The sequence below is a fragment of the Chionomys nivalis genome, chromosome 4 (genome assembly GCF_950005125.1).
Source record: "Chionomys nivalis chromosome 4, mChiNiv1.1, whole genome shotgun sequence".
NCBI lineage: Eukaryota > Metazoa > Chordata > Mammalia > Rodentia > Cricetidae > Chionomys > Chionomys nivalis.
In genome coordinates, this window is record NC_080089.1 from 57,563,446 (window position 1) to 57,582,350 (window position 18,905).

The window sequence follows — 18,905 nt, forward strand, 5'->3', positions numbered from 1 at the left end:
GAGTCATTGGCCCCACATATTTATAGTCTCTGGCGAAGGCAGACCTGCCTATCAGAGGCTAATAATACTGCAGCAGTGTGTTAATTGCAAAGACGGAGTCTTCAAGCATCCATTCAGACACCCGAGACTGCTCCTTGAATAAAGAGTAAGGCCTCACAATGAGCCAGGCTTCCTTCTGCTTGATAGTGTGTATAGTTAGGTAGTTAGGGAGAGAGAGAGAGAGAGAGAGAGAGAGAGAGAGAGAGAGAGAGAGAGAGAGAGAGAGAGAGAGAGAGAGAGAGAGAGAGAGAGAGAGCGCAGGTATAAGAAACTGATTCTGGTTCTGGCTTGGCAAAGAAAAAGCCAGTGTTACATCAAGCAGACTGAAACCAGCCCACGGCATGGTGTGACAGCACACTCTTCAACCCCTCCCTGGCCCTCACCCCCCACAAGGGTGTCTAGGATTCACCCACTCTACAGATGGCCAGGGCATGGAAGGGTCCAAAACAGAAGAGAGATGAGACTGCCTGGCTACATCCCAGGGATGAGAGGAGAGGCAGGATGTTAACAACCCTTTCCCTGGGGACAGCTATTGTCCTCTAGCTCTATAGCCGGGTAAGTCAAAAGAGAGAGTGAAGGACCTTTATCTTCCAGCAGGACAACTAGCAGGCCAGCTGGCATAGCCAAGATCACACTAGAGCTAGAATATGGCAGGCTGCTGCGAGTCAAGTTCAAATTGTATGAGAGCTGGTATGCCACCTTAATGAGTACGAATTGGCCAAGCTCAGCCCTGGGGAAGAATCTCTGCTTGGCCCTCGTGTCTATCCAGACACAGTGACTCTGCCTCAACACTGCCCTATGGTGGCAGCAACTGTGTTTTGCCTGCAAGGAGCTCCGCATGTTCCCAGCACCTGCACACTGAGTGGAGCTGAGTGAGCAGTGCTGTAGGTGAAATGGACATACCCCCCCACACACACACTCTCTGGTGGCATTAGTCTCAGTGCCCCTGAGTCTTCTTACTGCTGGGCCAAGTATTTGCCTGTCTTGGGGTCAGTTCCCTCTAAAGACCCTGTCCCACTCTGGACATATTCCTTCTTATACTAGGCCCCATGAGGCCCCCACAGGACAGTTTGGGAACTCATTTAGAGTGTGAGTTCCCAAAAGAACCCCAGCCACTTTGATCCTCCACTGCCTGTGGCCTCTGAGCACATACCAACTCTTAGCCTCAGGAGGGCAAGGGTGGCTGACAGCAGCCTTTTCTCATCTTCAGCTGTAGAATACTTCCAGATCAGACGGTGACCTTCCTGCTCAGCCTACAAGACAGACATGCTCCCCTCAGCTAACAGATCTGACCACAGAAAGGCGGTGGCCTCCAAAGAAACCAGAGAAAGCAACAGAGCAAGTTCTACAGGAGGAGGGAAGCTGGACTGGCTGTGTCAGCTGGGCCTCCATCTCACCCACACCAACCCCCCAAACAGCTCATGCTCTCGTGACTGAGTCCACAGTATTCCGTGAAAAGAAAGGAGGAGGCACAGGAAGGGAGGGACATCTCTCCCCTTCTCACATCTTAAGAGAAGGTTGACCGGAGAGCTCTTATTAATAGTAAATTAAATAGTGCGGCTATTCTGAATAATAAAGGGCTCTTCTGCTCCGAGTTTCCACAGTCCTCTCTCCAGGGAAACACTTGTGATGGCCTGAGACGTGGCCTCCGTGATTGGCATTTGTAGGGCGAAGCCGGGATGAAACTGTAGCTCAGAAGAGAGTTTTCTTAATACGCTGAAGTCCCGAGTTTGACCCACGTAAACCAGGACAGTGAGTCCTGTCAGTCATGCCCGTCATTGCAGCATCTGGAATGTGGAGGCAGGAGGATCAGAAGTTCAAGGCCGTCTTCAGCTATACAGCAAGTTTAAGGGCAGCCTGGGCCATACAAGACCCCTAAAAAAAAGATGAAGTTGATGTTCCACTCTTCCCAGTCCCAGGATACCAAGAACTCCCAAGAATATCTCCAGTGACCCACGTTACCACTGGAAGGTTTGGGTGCTTGTCACTTGCTATGATCCCATCACAGAGCCTGATCTGGGTATATCCAAAGGTACAGCATCAGTGAGGTACCTACCCACAGGGACCCTCATACTCACTCACTGTGTGACCTTGGGAAAACTATGGAGCTACTCCAGTTCCTCATCTCTAAAACGGAATAATGATTTCATCTTCCCTGTGCGTTTGTCAGAAGAGTTGAAATTAATACATAGTGAATGTTATTGATCATATAAAGTAATTATAATGCAAATGGCACGTAATTATGATGAACACTTGCGGGGCACAAGGTAAAGGTTTGTTAAACAGATTAGCCATGGCTAGCCTGTACAGAAGAAGAAGCCGAAGACCCAAGGTCTTACGGAGCCTGGGCTTTGAGTCCAATGCTCTTACTCCCAGTGGATGTTTTCTCTGACTTAGAACCTCACAGATGGGGTAAGAACACAGCAACTTCAGCTCCTGCCTCTCCCTAGGCCTCAGTTTCTTCCGTGGAAAGGAAGATGTGTGAGAAAGCCTGCCTCCCATGGCCTATATTACAAACCAATAGCTAAAGTTAACTGAGCTCCTACTATGTGTCAGGCCCTGTAGTAGGTGCTTTACTGTCACCCGGCCACTTCATGAAACCCTCACAACCTTAGAGATGGACACCCTGTTCTATAGATGAAGAGACAAGTTCAGGGAGGTGGAAGAAAAGACAAAAATCCTGCCCAACGTCACATAAGGAGGGGTGGAGCTAGAATTGTAAGTAAGGTGTAAGTCCACAACCAAAGCTGGTGCCCTTGATGTCATCAAACCTGAGGGTGCTGTGCCTACCCACTCCAGGTTTAGCCACCCAACAGTCCTCCGCTGGATATCAGCTTGTCCCAAGAACTGAACATGCTCCAGGTAGCTGCTGAGTGATGGCAAAGACAGAAAAGTCATAGTCGAGGTGAAAAGACCTTGGAAAGGAGGTGGCAAGCCGCTAGCCTGAGGCTGGATGGAGAAGAAGAAAGGAAACAGGGTGGACCAGACACCAGTCTCTAGAATATACTGCAAACCAAAAAATTCAGACACAGCCATTATACCCCCTCCTGCTCCTCCGACATGATCCAGAATCATCTGGTTCCTCCTGGGCCCACTTTCCCCCCTCCCCCATCTCCAATGGCAGCAGCTTTGGGGGAACAGTCTCCCCTGGGGCTTGATGCTGTGCTCAGTCGCTGTTTATGAGGAGGAAACAAGGCCGGCTGCGTTTTCTAAAGATGCTCTAGGGAGCTACAGCTGCCTGCCAGGGCTTCAGGCCTCCCAGGATCCTCTGCTGCTGGAGCCAAGACAGAGAGCGTGGCCAGTCACTGCCCTGTGTACTGGAGGCGAGCCGGATGTGAACATGATTGGAAACAGTGTGTTCCACTTGGGGCTGGTTGAGCATTTGTCCTGGAGATGGTTCTGAGCTCAGCGACAGAATTGAGAGATTAGGATAATCCTCAGCTCCCTGGGGTTCCTGAAATACAAGGCCCACCCTACCCAGGGAAGCACCGAAGAGGCCTGTGGCACAGGGACTTGGATCCTATAGGTTGTCCCCTTCTTGCAATGACAGGAAGGAGGGAGGGAAGGTATTCCAGCAGGAAAGCTTCTCCATAAGAGGGTCAGAGCCTTGGGAGGAGGCTCAGATTTGCCACCTGCCCGGTGATACTTGGGGGGTAGATGCTGCGGTGAGATGAGTAAAAAGGCTGTGTGTAAAGGGCCTAGGTAGTGACCGAGCTTGGGTCTTCTGTTCAAGGCAGCAAAGAGCCTCTGAAGGAAGTTGCCTGGCCTGGTGAGACTTTAGAAAGATCACTCTGGGACTAACTCTCCCAATCCTGCCCCCGAGCCCCAGGTCAACACCATGGGCATTACAATGTGCTTTCCTGAGATTCCACTCTGAAACCAGGGGACAGTGCAGCCCCAGGGACTCAGGCATAGCACAGATCCCACCTGAATTCCCTGCCCTGACCCTGGGTTGATGGCGCTCCTCTTCACTGCACAGACACATGTGCCAGAAACAATGAGAAAGACATATCAGAAAACAGAGCCATGTAATTAGTCACATCCATTATCAGAAAGGGAAAGATTATGGGATCATCTTAACAGACACTAGAAATGAATTTAATAGAACTGGCCATCCACTTGGCTACAACTCAGTAAATACAAATAAAAATTTCCTTGACACAATAAAAAAAATACAACTGCAGCCAACATCAGCATCATTCTTAGTAATAAAACACTATTGGGGGGCCTCATATTTAAGTCACAGTGGGACAAGGAAGCCTGCTATTACTATAATTATGTTACATTGTTCTGGAAGTTTAAGCCAATACATTATTGCATTAAAAGAGAAAAAGAAGCGTAACATTTGAAAAGGAAGAGAAATTGCTATCATTATTTGTACATGATAGGATTGTTTATTCAGAAAACTCAAGAGAATCAACCGAAAAACTAATAACAGAGTAGAGAAGAGGTCAGGAAGATGGCCAGTGTCAAAATAATACACCAGCAAAACCCAGTTGGAAAATGTTAAGAAACGAGAAAAAAGAAGTTCCAGAATGAATAGAGATGTGACTAAAGGGGCATTCAAGGCTCAAGAATAAGCCCTCGGGGCGGGGGTACGGCTTGGTGGTGCAGGCTGGGGTATGGCTTGGTGGTGGAGGCTGGGGTACGGGTCAGTGGTGGAGGCTGGGGTACAGCTCAGTGGTACAGGCTAGGGTACGGCTCGGTGGTGCAGGCTGGAGTACGGCTCAGTGGTGGGGGCTGGGGTACGGCTCAGTGGTACAGGCTGGGGTACGGCTCGGTGGTAGAGGTTGGGGTACAGCTTGGTGGTGGAGGCTGGGGTACAGCTTGGTGGTGCAGGCTGGGGTACGGCTCGGTGGTGCAGGCTAGAGTACTGCTCAGTGGTGGGGGCTGGGGTACGACTCAGTGGTAGAGGTTGGGGTACAGCTCGGTGGTGGAGGCTGGGGTACAGCCCAGTGGTGGGGGCTGGGGTACGGCTCAGTGGTAGAGGTTGGGGTACAGCTTGGTGGTGGAGGCTGGGGTACAGCTCAGTGGTACAGGCTGGAGTACGGCTCAGTGGTGGAGGCTGGGGTATGGCTCAGTGGTAGGAAGCTGGGGTATGGCTCAGTGTCAGAGTCCAGCCTTAGCACCAAGAGAAAAACAGGAAGAATAAGGACATGGCTCAGTAAGTAAGGTACCTGCCTAGCATCGTGAAGCCCTGAGTTTGAATCCCAACACCCTGTTAAACTGGCATGTTGGCTGAGGAGATAGTTTAGTCAGTGAGGTGCTTGCCTTTTAAGTATGAGGACATGAATTTGATCCCTAGACCCAATACTATGAGAGAGAGAGAGAGAGAGAGAGAGAGAGAGAGAGAGAGAGAGAGAGAGAGAGAGAATGTTGTGATGGCCCATGTGCTTCTAATTCAGCAGTGAAGAATAGCTAGGTCTCGCTATCCTAGCCTACTCAGTGAGTTCCACGTAATGAAAAGACCCTGTTTCAAAAAAGATAAATGTAGATGGTACCTGGGGAACATCACAGATAAGTGCACACAGAAACATGTAGACACACAATGGGCATAGGGACACAAACTTGTAATCCCACTGCTCAGAGAACAGAGGCAGGAGAAGCAGAAATCCAGGGTCATTCTCTGTTACACTGTGAGTTGGGGCCAGCCTGAGCTATATATGACTTTGTCTAAAATCCGAAAAGAAAGGAGGAGAAGGGTGTCTTGGACCATCTTCCCTGGTCTGACCTGGAGCTACCCTGAGGGGAGGACCTGGGCCTGTTCCTAGCAGCCCTAACAAACAGCATCTCAGTCCTTGAGACATGGGCAGCAGTTCCAGAAGGTCCATTGAGCCTGGAATCACTGAGGGACAATTTATGCCTACTTGGGGGCTCTGGTCTACAGGCTGTAATGGGGACCTGTCATCCCCTGCATGGCTCAGACCCCCAATAACTGAGGTTCCAGAAAAAAAAAAAAGAAAGAAAGAAAAGCTGCTTAGAACATTCAGGTGTCAGCCATGAATCCAGGACTTGCTCCCTGGATTCACTGGAGAAGATTTTCCCAAGAGGTCTTTTCCTCTGTAAAGACACATTCAGCCAACATCCAGGCTTCTCTGATGGCAGACACTCACGCGGGTCTTTTGCCTCCAGGTCTTGGCGGAGGACCCTGATTGGGCAGCATGCCTCTCCTGCCATCAGGGCTGCAAAGAAGCAGCTGCCCAGTTTTTAGGGCCCGACTTAGAAAATGAAGTTTGCAGACCTTAACTCACACACAGCATGCAGAGTGTGACCTGACATGAGCACAAGGCTCTCACAAGCTGACTGATCCTGGTTTCTATCACTTACCCTCAGAGAGAGCCCGCAACCTAAGCCATTTCAGCCTGAAAGCTACAAAACACTGAGGAGCAGAAGGGGGCTTCAGAAGCCATCAGGAGGTCATGGCCACTGAGTGGTGTGGAGAGGAGGGAAGGAAAGAAGGGAGGGGTAAATTACATCAAGCACTGCCAATGTCCTTATCATGTCCTTATCACTGTCCTTACTGATCATGTCCCAGGTAACCCACAACCTCGGGATGCAGGCAGTGTGCACATCTGGATCAAACCTGGTCATGGGGATCCCACTGCTCATGTTCCCAAGCTGTTCTTTAGAAAACCCAGCCTGGGATAGCCAGTCCCGACCCGACCAGAGGCCACCCTCCTTGGCTTTCACACCCCTTCTCTGCTGTTTCCTGCTAGCCTTGCCTTCTCATCTAAGAACCAGCCACTCGTGTTTCTTCCTCTTGGGAGTTGCCCTCGGTAGGTGTCCTGTGGCAGTCAGCTGTTCCTAGGAGGGGCTGCACTCAGCTCCATGACACCACCACAGGGAGCCTTCTAGAGCATCAGATGGACACAGTAACAAAGGTGGGCACAGGGCTCTTCTGCAGGCCCTTCTCTGAGCTTCAGCCCAGCATGCTCTTATCCCTATCCTTTTCCCTCAGGCTCCATGATTACAGAGTTCTCCCCAATCCCAGTGTGTAGGATAATACTCCAAAGGCGGTTATTTGACCTATTTCACCAAGTCCCCCTAGATTTTTGGTCTTGTCACCATGGAAACCTTCTGAGGTCACTAGCATCATTAAATGGGAGGGGAAAAGACTCTCCCCACCCCAAAATGAACCCCCACTTGGCTCCAGTGGCTTCTGCATGGGAGCAGGGGGGTCTGAGAGGAGATCCCGAGCTCCATTGCTGGGCACAGAGTAACCCCTTGGTGCCTAGGATGCTGGCCACTCAGACATGTGCCTTCCACATCCTAAAGTTTTCCAGACGTCCTTGCCCGAGGAGAGAGTCCTAGAGCTTTGTGCACAAGCACAGCACACAGCAGGCTTCCTGTTGTACCTGGGGATTCAGAGAAAGAGCTCTTACCAGGCAATGCCATTAAGTGAAGAGACTCGGGGAACTGCTGAGAGGCAGGAGCAGGAGAAGAGAGAGGAAGCCAGCGTCTGGACCATGTGCAAGCCCTGGTTCATAGCCACTTTTATACTTCCACAGCATCCCAACACTACCCTCAAGAAGTCTCCCGAGCACCACTGTGCAATGCCTGTCTCCCCACCCCTTTCTCTCTGCCATGGTGACCAGGCAGGAACCATGATTTTTACCTCTTGCTTCTCACTGTATCTCACACCATGGCTAATGGTCCACGGTTGTATCAACATCTCCATCTCTGATTCCACCTGGTCTACCACCACTGTCACCACTAACAGCCTCAACATCTCCATAATTTACTCTCACCAACATGGCTACATCATAAATGCTAGCTTACCAAGACCACACCTCCTCTCCTTTAGCCATGCCACATTCACTCTTATCATGTCACCATTCAGACTCCATGGCCTTGATCATGGTTAGCAACACCACCACCATCACTATCAATGACAATGTGCTTGAGAACTCCACCCTGGCTACCTGCTCCCATCTGCCACAGTTAACACCATTATCACCACCATAAATGTCACAACATCAAGATCATATGTCACCACCATCACTACACCTTACTCATCCCTGCCCCCCAACATGTGAAGGAGAACAGTCTTTCTTCTTAAAGTTGGCCAGCTCAGTTCCAACCCTCTCATGGACACCACGCAAGAACCTGGTCTGTGAAGAGAAGCTGGGGCTTGTGGCTCCCCTTCCTGCTTCAGGAGACCCTGCATCCTTAGAAAACCTCTTACACTCGCCACTGTTCTACCACAATGGCCATAATGTTCTTCCCTAAAACCTCAGAGACGGGGCTGAGGCATAGCTAGAGTGCATTTGTTAGAAGCTGCTCATAAGGGTATATGTTGCCATGGACTTTGTAAGGGAAAAAAAAAAAAAAACAATATGGCAAAGCCTCCAGAAAGTGCATTCTTAGAACCTGTACTTCTAAGAACCAAGGAAACAATTAGATAAATGTGCAAAGATGATATGTGGGTGTTACAATAGCAATAATTGGAAACAGCCTAAATGTACAGCAACAAAAGTTTAAAGAAACCACGTGGATTAATATGCAGCCATTAAAACAGAAAACATAGGTCTATCTATTGACACAGAAGCAAGCTGACTTGATAGTGCTAATGAATACAGGTACATTTCCTGTGTAAAACATCTATTCCGAGAAATATAGATATACTCACAAAATAAGGTTAAAATATTTTATCTTAAGAGCTGGCATTAAAATTTCTGCTCCATCTGGAAACTCTTTGGGGGAAAAATAATTCTTGGGTCAACTGTTTAGACCTATGACAGTATCAGAACTCTAAGCTTACAAGAGATAAGAGGGACTTCTCTTTGCTCCCGAGGAAGATGGCAGAGAGAGGCAACACCATCGGAGAAGAGAGAAGAGAAACCAAGGTGGATGCTAGGAAACTCCCGGTGGGCTGGGGAGTACAGAGAAGCTTCCAATCCATAGACACCTTCTCGTTCTCAGAAGTTGATTGTGGCCCAGCAGTGGTGGCATACACCTTTAATCCCAGCACTTGGGACGCAGAGGCAGGCAGATCTCTGTGAGTTCAATACCAGCCTGATCTACATAACAAGCTCCATCAAAGCCAGTCTGGGCTACACAGTGAGACCCTGTTTTTAAAAAAGAAAAGTTAATTGTGTAGCTGAGTATGGCCCATCTCTTGCCCCACACCAAGTTTTAGGTCTATTGAATGCTGAGGGTTTTTTTCTTTCTTTCCCTTCTTTGAGACAGGGTATAGCTGGCCTTCTCTTGTTGTAGCTGAGAATGATCTTGAATTTCCAATCCTCCGACTTCCATACATACATAAGAATGTACCATCAGGCTCTGGACTTCAAGCATGCTAAGTAAGCAACTCTACCAACTAAGCTAAATCCCCAGCCCCAAGTTCCTGAATGAATGATTCTCCCATGAGAACTGAGGCATGGGTAGAGTTTCAGATTTAACCCTAAAGCTGGCTCCATTAAAACCCAATGGAGAAAATTATGGGTTAGATACATATTTTGTATTTATACTAGTTTTATATATTTATAATATATATTAGTTTTACTTATATTTTCTTATTTTCTAAAATAATCATAACACAAGAAGCAAAATCCAGGGCCTACTAATTGGACCTTGGTCACAGCATCAGAATACAGAATCTGAATCACAAAGTATGTCTTTTCCTCCCCCACAGACCCCGAAGTCTGCATATTGTGGGCGCCTGCTTTGTTCCCACCACCCAGAAGCACCCAGATAGGTATCTTAGTCCTTGAAGCCTGAAGCCTGAGAAGAATGTTTTGGAAAGACATGGGACTATCCCTGCTCTGATACTGAATCATGGACCCAGCTCTGACCTCTCTTCTTGGCATGGCAGCCCCATGCCCCTCGGTGTGGATGACTCTAGGAGAGATGCCCTTTGAGGTCTTGCCACTCAGAACTTCCACTTGTGAGTTCCCACCAGAAAATCATAAGCTAACACTGAAGTGATTGGATCATTATTGTAAAAAAAGAGGTGTGAGGTCAAAGTGGTGGTCATTGATGTGACGTCATCACCCAGGTCCTCCACTCTGGGTTACCTTCAGATGTTCCCGAAAGGATACAAAGAATAGGAAAGCAGGAGGGGACTGTTTGGGTCCCCTCTCCTGTCACATCCCCCATTCCACAACCCCTGTCTGGTTCATTCACTTGATATTCAATTGAATAATAAAGTCAGTAATGAATTTGTTTTGCATTCAGTGGGATAACACTGTTAGTTATGAATTTATAATTTGCAGAGGGATAAGCTTTTTTTTCTTCAAGGCGTCAGAGAAGCTGTTGCTTACAAACTTGTAATTCACCGCTGCAAATCCATCTGTAAATGACACTATTGCAAGCTAGAAAATCTCCCAGGCACAAGGACTACAGCCTCAGAATTAAATTGTGTGTTTGACAAGAACCTGCTGTTCCATCCGGCAACTCCTGCCCTTATTCCCAGAGTTCATCTTCAGTCTCACACCTTCCCCCTTTTGATTCATCCACTGAAACCCTGGCTCCCCAGCAAGCTAGCCCAAAGCCCCTGCTCTTCCTCTTCTCGACCTGAAGATATAAAGGGCCCGGTGGTCAAGACCTCCGAGGAAGTGCAAAAGCACAGCCAGGCTCTGCCAGCCCCCGAACAAGCCAGACCTCAGTTATCACTTTGAACTCTCACTTGCCCTTTGTTTCCCCATCAAGGCTAAGACTTCAGCTCCCTTGGGACTGTTTCCTAGATATGCAACTATGATTTGAGTGAGAACTTTGTTTTTGTGGAGGCAGAGTCTCACGTAGCCCTGCTTGGCCTAAAACTCGCCGTGCAGCAGGGGATGATCTTGACCGTCTGCCCCTCTGGCCTCTACCTTTCCGGAGCTGGGATTGCTGGTGCTCGCCTCTCCCTTGGTCTATGCAGTGCTGGACAGCCCATCCCAGCTTCCCCACACCAGGGAAGCACTCTACCAACCGAGGGACAGCTCCACCTCCATAAAGGAGGCTTTCTAAGGAGTGGGTGGGGGTGCCCCAGCCAGGATCCCACAGTGGGAAAGTGGCCAGAACAAGAGTGACTAAAGGAGCAAAAGGCAGAATTGGGTAGGAGCAGTAGCCATGGTGACAGAGCCAATCATATTTGCCTCAATTATTTCTAGCCTCTTAGGTTTTTGTTGTTGTTGTTTATTTATTTTGACTTTTCAAGACAGGATTTCTCTGTGTAGCCTTGGCTGTCCTAGAACTCGACCTATAGACCAGGCTGGACTTGAACTCAGAGAGCTGCCTGCTTCTGCCTACCAAGTGCTGGTATTAAAGGTGTGTGCCATCATAGTCAAGTTTATTTTTTATTAGTATGATTCTTCCTAAGACTTAAGGTGGAATGAAAATTAAAAGAGACATAATTCATAGCTGAGCTAAGGAATTTTATTGGTGTTTGGTAAGAAATTAGATTTGGAAAAGAAGTTGGTAGTCTTGTTAACTAAAAGTCAGTTAGCACACACCCATGGTCCTCCTTCCCCATTCAGTGCTGAATTCCAAAATGGGACCAAAAGAATGAATAAGACAGTATGGTCCTTGCCTTAACAGAGTGTGGCTTAGCAGGGAAGATGCATCATTGGATAGGCAGCTACAATAAGGAGTAAATACTGTTAATAAAGACACATGCATGTGTGTTAAGAGAGGCACCAAAACTAAAGGTACTTGAAATGAGCCTGCTACAGATGAGCTGTGTGACCTCAAGCAAGTTGCTTAACCATCCTGAACTTTATCAGTCAGGATCTGTCAGTTCAGCAGGGAAGGTGGTGTCCTTCATTACAACAGCTAAGACACATGAAGCTGATAAGAACCAAGGCTGGAGATGTGGATTTGGAAGGAGCCACACTGCTATCACCAGAGAAGAGGGTGTGGAGGGGAAAAAGAAAGGCGAAGAGAAAAAATGCAGAGCTGAGCCCTAAACAAACCTAGAGTTCAAAGATAAGCAGGCAGAGAGCCAATTAGCTGTGCGCCTGTAGCCAGGAAAACCCAGTAGGTCCATATGTCCTCCTGCAGAGGAAAAGGTGATGGATGACAAGAGCCGTGTGGCCGATTGTCCAAATGCAGCAGGAAGAAAAGTCAAGTGTGGACTCCAATGTGTCCTGTGGATGGAGCGCCTTGGAGGTCAAGGTGACCTTAACTTTTCACATGATGGAGGTGAGTGAGGACTGCAGAAGGAAGAGGAGCCAGGATAGCAGGGGGGAGGAGAGGCAGAGATGCAGTGACTCCCCGGCAAGTCTGACTACACAGGAAGCCAAGAACCCCTGGAGAGGTAGTGAGGCCGCAGCTCTAAGATGGAAGAGTCTGGAGAGCAGGTTCAAATGCAGATGGAACAGAGCCAGGGCCAAGAGACAGACAGACAGAGCGGGAGGTTTAAGTGACAGAAGAGTGGAGACAGGAAATAAAGCAGGGCGAGGGCCCCGAAAGGAGCAAGGATGACAATTACCCAACTCCCAGGGCTGCCGGCAGACCGATGGGGCCATGTGTGTGGCTGTGATCCACAGAATACCTTCCCTTGGAGCATCTGAACATCCCATCCGCAGATGAAGCTGGGGCACAGCAATGTGGAAGAGTTCGGCACCCAGCTCCTCTAGGACAGGATCCCAACTACAGGATAGGGAAGAGGGGGTTCCTCAGAGCTATGTACCATGCTCCTGCCTTACGGCTTTTTCCATCTTAGTTCATCTCAAAAATAACATTGTTTAATAAATATTTAAAACAAACAAATGGGTTAGTGGTTCATTCTGTATTCACAAAACATACCTTGAAACTGACAATAGCCAGCTCAGATCAATTGAGCAATTTGTCTCTCAGATATATTGGATGGAAAAAAAAGTTGTCTCTAGATATTTGTACATAAACATATTAAAATCAAAAGTCAAAATGTTGTCACAGTTAACAGGAAACTGTGAAAAAGAATGAAAGCGTAGACTTCCCAGGTCCTCACGTCATGTAACTCAGCCAAACAGCCGAGTCCCACGCAAGACCGTGAACTCTGAGGAAAAGTCCTTCAGGAGCATTTGAGGCTTGGGCACAAACACCAATGGGTGACTTGAAAAAGAGGTTGGGATCACTATGGCTAATCTGGGGGTTTGGAGAAAGTGGCAGAACCTGGCTGAACTATTCATAAAAGCAGGCAGCAAAGCTAGAGTAAAACATTTATCAAATGCTCCCTAACTGGTTGATAGGTAGCAACCATGATACCCAAACCTTGTCTTTCCATCTCTGGGGCATGAAGGCTAAAACAAGACTCACATGAAGGCAACAGCCTGGACCTACTTGACCAAGAAACAGCAGGTAGTACACACCTTTAATCCCAGCATTTAGGAGGCAGAGGCAGGTGAATCTCTGTGAGACTGGAGTCAACCTGATCTATATATCAAGTTCTAGACCAGTCAGGGCTACATAGCACCCTGTCTCAAACAAGCAAACAAACAAACAAAAAGTGATCACACCATGTACTTAGAAGCTAAACTTCTAGGCACTGCAATGGTCCCTCTCTCTGTGACTTTTCATAAATCAGAAGATAAAGCCACATTTCCAGGAAAATTCTGATTTTTTTTTTCTAACAAAGATTTGACTCACAGCAGCAGAATGTTCAATTGAAGACTGAACTGAAGGCCTTGGCTCATGGGGTAAATTGGTCAAGGCATCTGACAACACTGCTGGCCTTTAGGGGAATGGGTGAGCACAATCCAGTACCTGCTCGCAGCAGTTTATGGTCTTGTGGACAGAGTGGATTTGCTGTGCCAGTATGTGACCAACACTGAACTTGTAGTTCCAGGAGGGCCTGGCATACGACCTGGAGAAGAGGGCTGAATTTCAGGCAGAGAGTGAGCAGGGAGAGGCTGCAAGTAGCTCAGTCCTCAGCAACATGGAGCAAAGAGTGACAGAGGACTGCCAGCCACGGGGAAGCTCCTGCAGGGCACAGTAGCACACACCTTAATCCCAACACCCAGGAGGCACAAACAGGCAAGTCTCTGTGAGTTTGATGTCGGCCCGGTGCACACAGTAAGGTCCAGGCCAGGGGTACACATGAAATCTTGTCTTTAAAAAAAAAAAAAATCAGGGGCTGGAGAGATGGCTCAGCGGTTAAGAGCACTGACTGCTCTTCCAAAGGTCCTGAGTTCAATTCCCAGCAACCACATGGTGACTCATAACCATCTGTAGTGAGATCTGGTGCCCTCTTGTGGCCTACAGGCAGGATACTGTATAAATAAATAAATAAATCTTAAAAAAAAATCAAACTCCTGAAAAGACGTCGATGCTACACTAAGGAGATGAACTTACCTTGGATGGACAGGAAAGCCCTGATATAATAATAAAAGGGCAGGCCAGAAAGCTGACACCAGGAGAATGTAACTCAGCTAATGCTTGCCTAACGTGCATGAGTACTGGGTCCAAGTACCTATATTGCAGACACCAGAGATGGTAGCACACACCTATGATCCCAGGACTAAGGAGGTAAAAACAGAAGGATCATACATTTAAGGTCATCACTGGCTACATGGGAAGTTTGAGGATAGCCTGGGATATATGAGAGCCTCAGGGGAGGGAAGGAGGAAGAAAAAGGAAAGTTATTATGTAAGAAAGCTAGCTGACTTCAGCATGAGGGTTGGGGGTCTCAATGAGGAACAGGGAGCCTCCTCAGGATGAATCTGAGAAGTAGGAAGATCCAGTAGGAGGTCATGGGCTCATGCAGGGGCTAACAGACACAAGACCTGGTCTGCCGTGCACAGAGAGACGATGAAAGCAGCTCCAATGTCAAGTAGTTGTAGTAATTACCGTTACTAGAGTATCAGCAACAGCCTGAGTGACTCCATAGATATGAGAAATTGAAGAATAGAAACATCTTAAGTTTGTGGTGTTCATGGAGCAGCAGTCATTCTCTGAGATGGTAAGACAGAGAAGGACACATCTAAGAGAGAAATAATGGGTTCAGACATGGGCACATTGGGTTGGAAGCAGCCGCAAGTCATCACTAGGGAAATGTCCAGTGGGCAGAGACAGCCTCATTGAAAATGCAGTCAAAATCCTGGCTTGGTGGTGCATGCCCTTAATCCCAGCACTCTTGAGGCAGAGGCAGGAAGATCTCTGTGAGTTCAAGGCCAGCCTAGTCTATATAGAGAGATCCAGGACAGCCAGGACTACATAGAGGAACCATGTCTCAAGAAACAAAAAAAGAGGGGCTGGAGAGATGGCTCAGAGGTTAAGAGCATTGCCTGCTCTTCCAGAGGTCCTGAGTTCAATTCCCAGCAACCACATGGTGGTTCACAACCATCTGTAATGAGGTCTGGTGCCCTCTTCTGGCCTTCAGGCATAACGCAGAAAGAATATTGCATACATAATAAATAAATAAATAGATAGATATCTAGAAAGAAAGAAAGAAAGAAAGAAAGAAAGAAAGAAAGAAAGAAAGAAAGAAAGAAAGAAAGAAAGAAAGAAAAGGAAGAAAAGAAAATGCAGTTAAGAGCTTAAGTAGCAGCCAGGCGGTGGTGGCACACACCTTTAACCCCAGCACTCAGGAGGCAGAGGCAGGCAGATCTCTGTGAGTTCAAGGCCAGCTTGATCTACAAGAGCTACTCCCAGGATAGCTAGGGCTGTTGCATAGAGAAACCCTGTCTAGAAAAAACAAACAAACAAGAACTTAGGCGGCCTGGATGATTCAGCCCTGAAAAAATGAGTGGCATGAGAAGAGGACTCAGGGAGAATGCAGAAGCCATTGACCTTTGGAGAAGCAGGATGAATGCACAGTAGAGAGGCAGGATGGGAATCAGGAAGGCAGAGCCATGCCTCTTCCATGAAAGACAAGGCTCAGGGAGCAAGCAGAACCCCAGGCTCAGGAACCACAATGCCATCACCTTGGACAAAAGAAGAAAAGTACCTGCTGGTCTTGGCAAGAACAAGATTCTGCTAGGTGAGGTTGACTCCAATTCTGCAATGCTACAGATGGGTCAGAAGGCTCAGGAGCAAGCGGGGTGTGCAGAGCCAAGGTGGTGGGCTGGGAACTCTTGAGAAGCTTGTTGGGGAAATTATGACGGACAGAAAATGGCGGGAATGTTTTGGGCTGTGCATTTCCCAAAATGAGCCTCATTGTTGTCTAGCCAAAGAGGGCTAGATGGGACCCTGTCAGTCTGCCTCTCTCTAAACATTCCCAGTAAGTTTGGCATGGATCCTTTCATTCCCAACATTCTTTTCAGGAAAATTTCCAGATCCCAGTACCAACACCACTAATATGTACTGACTGCTCACTAAGGGCTGTTCTGAGTACTATCTGTGGATTGTCTTACTTAGTTCTCAGAGAGGTTATCAGGAAACTATTGACAAGGAGGGAAACTGGGGCTTGGGAACTGTGATTTGGTCACACAGTTAATAGAAAGTGGACATTTGAAATGCCATCCCCCTACTTAGAGACAGGGTGCCCAGTGGGCAAATCTCTGCCACCCCAGCATTGGGATTACACATACGAGCCACCATGCCTGGCTATCAGGTCCTCATGCTCGCATTGCAAGCATTTTCAATACTCTGAGCCATCTCCCCATCCCTACGTTGCCCATTTTATAGACAAAGAAAACCCAGGTCACACAGCTAGCAAATGGAATACCTGGACCCAAACCCAAGGTGGCCCTGATACAGTAACTTCCCAAGTCCTCATGTTTCCAGCCATGGCCATAGGCAGCTGCTCCTAGTCCTTTGACCTCGGGAACTTTGGGCGATCCACTAGGAGGGATGAATAATGGAAGTGTTATAGGAGGGTAAGATGTTGTAGCTTGCAGGAATAAAGAAGAGGGACAGGAGCCAAGGTCATGAGGACCATAGCTGGGGCTTGAGGCTGCCAACACCCTCTCTACACTCCTCTCTCTTGCTCTGCTTGGCTTTCTACAGTGGGTAGGAAAGATGCCCATAGCATCTAGCATGCATCTAAACAGGAAGAAACACTCTTCCTCCTATCATTAACACATACGTCCCAGGGAAGGAGTCTGGCTGGTACTATGGCCACACCTTGGACCAATCACTGTGGCTGGAAGATGGGGGTCTATGGTTGGTGTCATCTGAATCACATGTCTACCTGATGGATAAAATTTTAACTGACAACCTACCACGAATATGTGACAATAGAGAGACATTTCCCAAAGGAAGAGGATGTCAGAAGTGAGGTGATGGAAATCAGGGAAGAGAGGAAGGAGCCACTAGCTGTCACCGTCCATGTGAGAGCCAGGAAGGACACACACAAACATCCCCACGTGGAGTTTGCAGCCTCCAAGAGAAACACAGTTACAGACATGACATTAATAAGAGCTGATATTATCTACCATCTCTGAGCATCTACAGGGGCCTGGTACTATCCTGGAAAGTGGGTACCCCACTTTTGTCTAAGAGACAGTAAAACAAACAAACAATCTCCCCACCCCTCTGCCCTATGCTAGCCAATTCAAAAATATATATAAATGTTTATGGGTCCCTTATCCCCACTCACAGAGGTTAAATGACTTGCTTGGGGTCACACAGCTAGCACATAAATAACATACTGGGAAGTATTTGTTTAAGGGCAAAACAAAGCTTCCTGCAGACAGAAGGATTAGAGAAGACTATCTAGAAATGGAGGAGGTAGTGGGGGGAGCAAAGCTGAGCCTGGAGGATGGAACATCTGGCTGAGTGTACAGGGAAGTGAGAGTGGTAATCACCCCAAACTCAGGGAAGCAAGTCTGAGCACTCGCACATCTGTCTGTTCTATGGCAGATCTTTCAAGATTTCCACTCAGAAACACCTTCTCTGAGTCTGCTCTTCTCATTTGACTCCAGTCAGCCCAACCACCTTCACGGGATTGGTACACTGGCCCCTGCATACTCTGTCTTGGCGCCTCCTGTAGAGCCCCGCTATGGATGGGTCCTAGGCATAGTTTGAGCCACAGCAAAGACAAAAGAAATGTCACCTCCCCTTTCCCACACACTGAATTTCCTAATGTGAGCCAAGATCAGTTAGTATTAATCTGAAACCTCACAGGCTCTCGACACTCCCAAGTCCAGTGCATCACCCCTACTGTGGCCGACAGCAGATAGTTCCAAGCCTAAGATGAGACTCACTTCACTGTTTTGGGCTTAGTTAATGCTTGGTACTGGCTGTCCCCCAACATCATAGCTTCTGCAGACGCAGGGTTGGGACTGTGTGACTTCCATGCCATGGCCCTAATGTATTGACTGTGGACTTTATGGACTCTAGATAAAATGTCCTTGTGCTACTGAGTGCAGTTTGTCACAAATTTAAGCTTACCTTTTCCTGGTGCTTTTTTATATGGGAACATAATATAATATCTGAGAGGACTCAGAGGCCAAGTTAAACTATTAATACCTATACCACCATAACTGTACTGAAATCTGGATCCCTTGAACCACCTTAAAATTCCATCCAGTTCCCAGCCCTCCCTGCCTCTCTGATTCAGAGCCTCGACTTCCTGTCTGCCCACCTTTTGAAATGTCTTCCAGCCATTCAGTCTTAAATCCCAACAATTTGGATCTTGTCATTCCCTACTCACCCACCTACACACAGAGCAAATTGTCCCTGTCAGTCACCAATTGCCTCCTAACTGTGAAGGCCAAAGAACACTTTCCTTCCTTCTCATTTTTGACACTGTCGTGTCCTGCCTCTCTGTGCTGGGGAGCTCAGAGCCTCTCTATGAAGGGTCCGCAACTCCATTCCCTGGGCTCTGTCCCTACCTCCCTGATTGCTACTTCCCTTTCTCACTCCTGGGCTCTTCCAAGCCGCCAGCCTGGTTTCTTCTGCACAGCTAACCTTCTCTGAGGATGAGCCAAACCCACAACCACAAGCCCAGCACTGTCAAGCCCCGGCCCTTCTAAGGACAGAGATCTATTTTCCTTCTCTGCATGACCTAAACTTCCGCT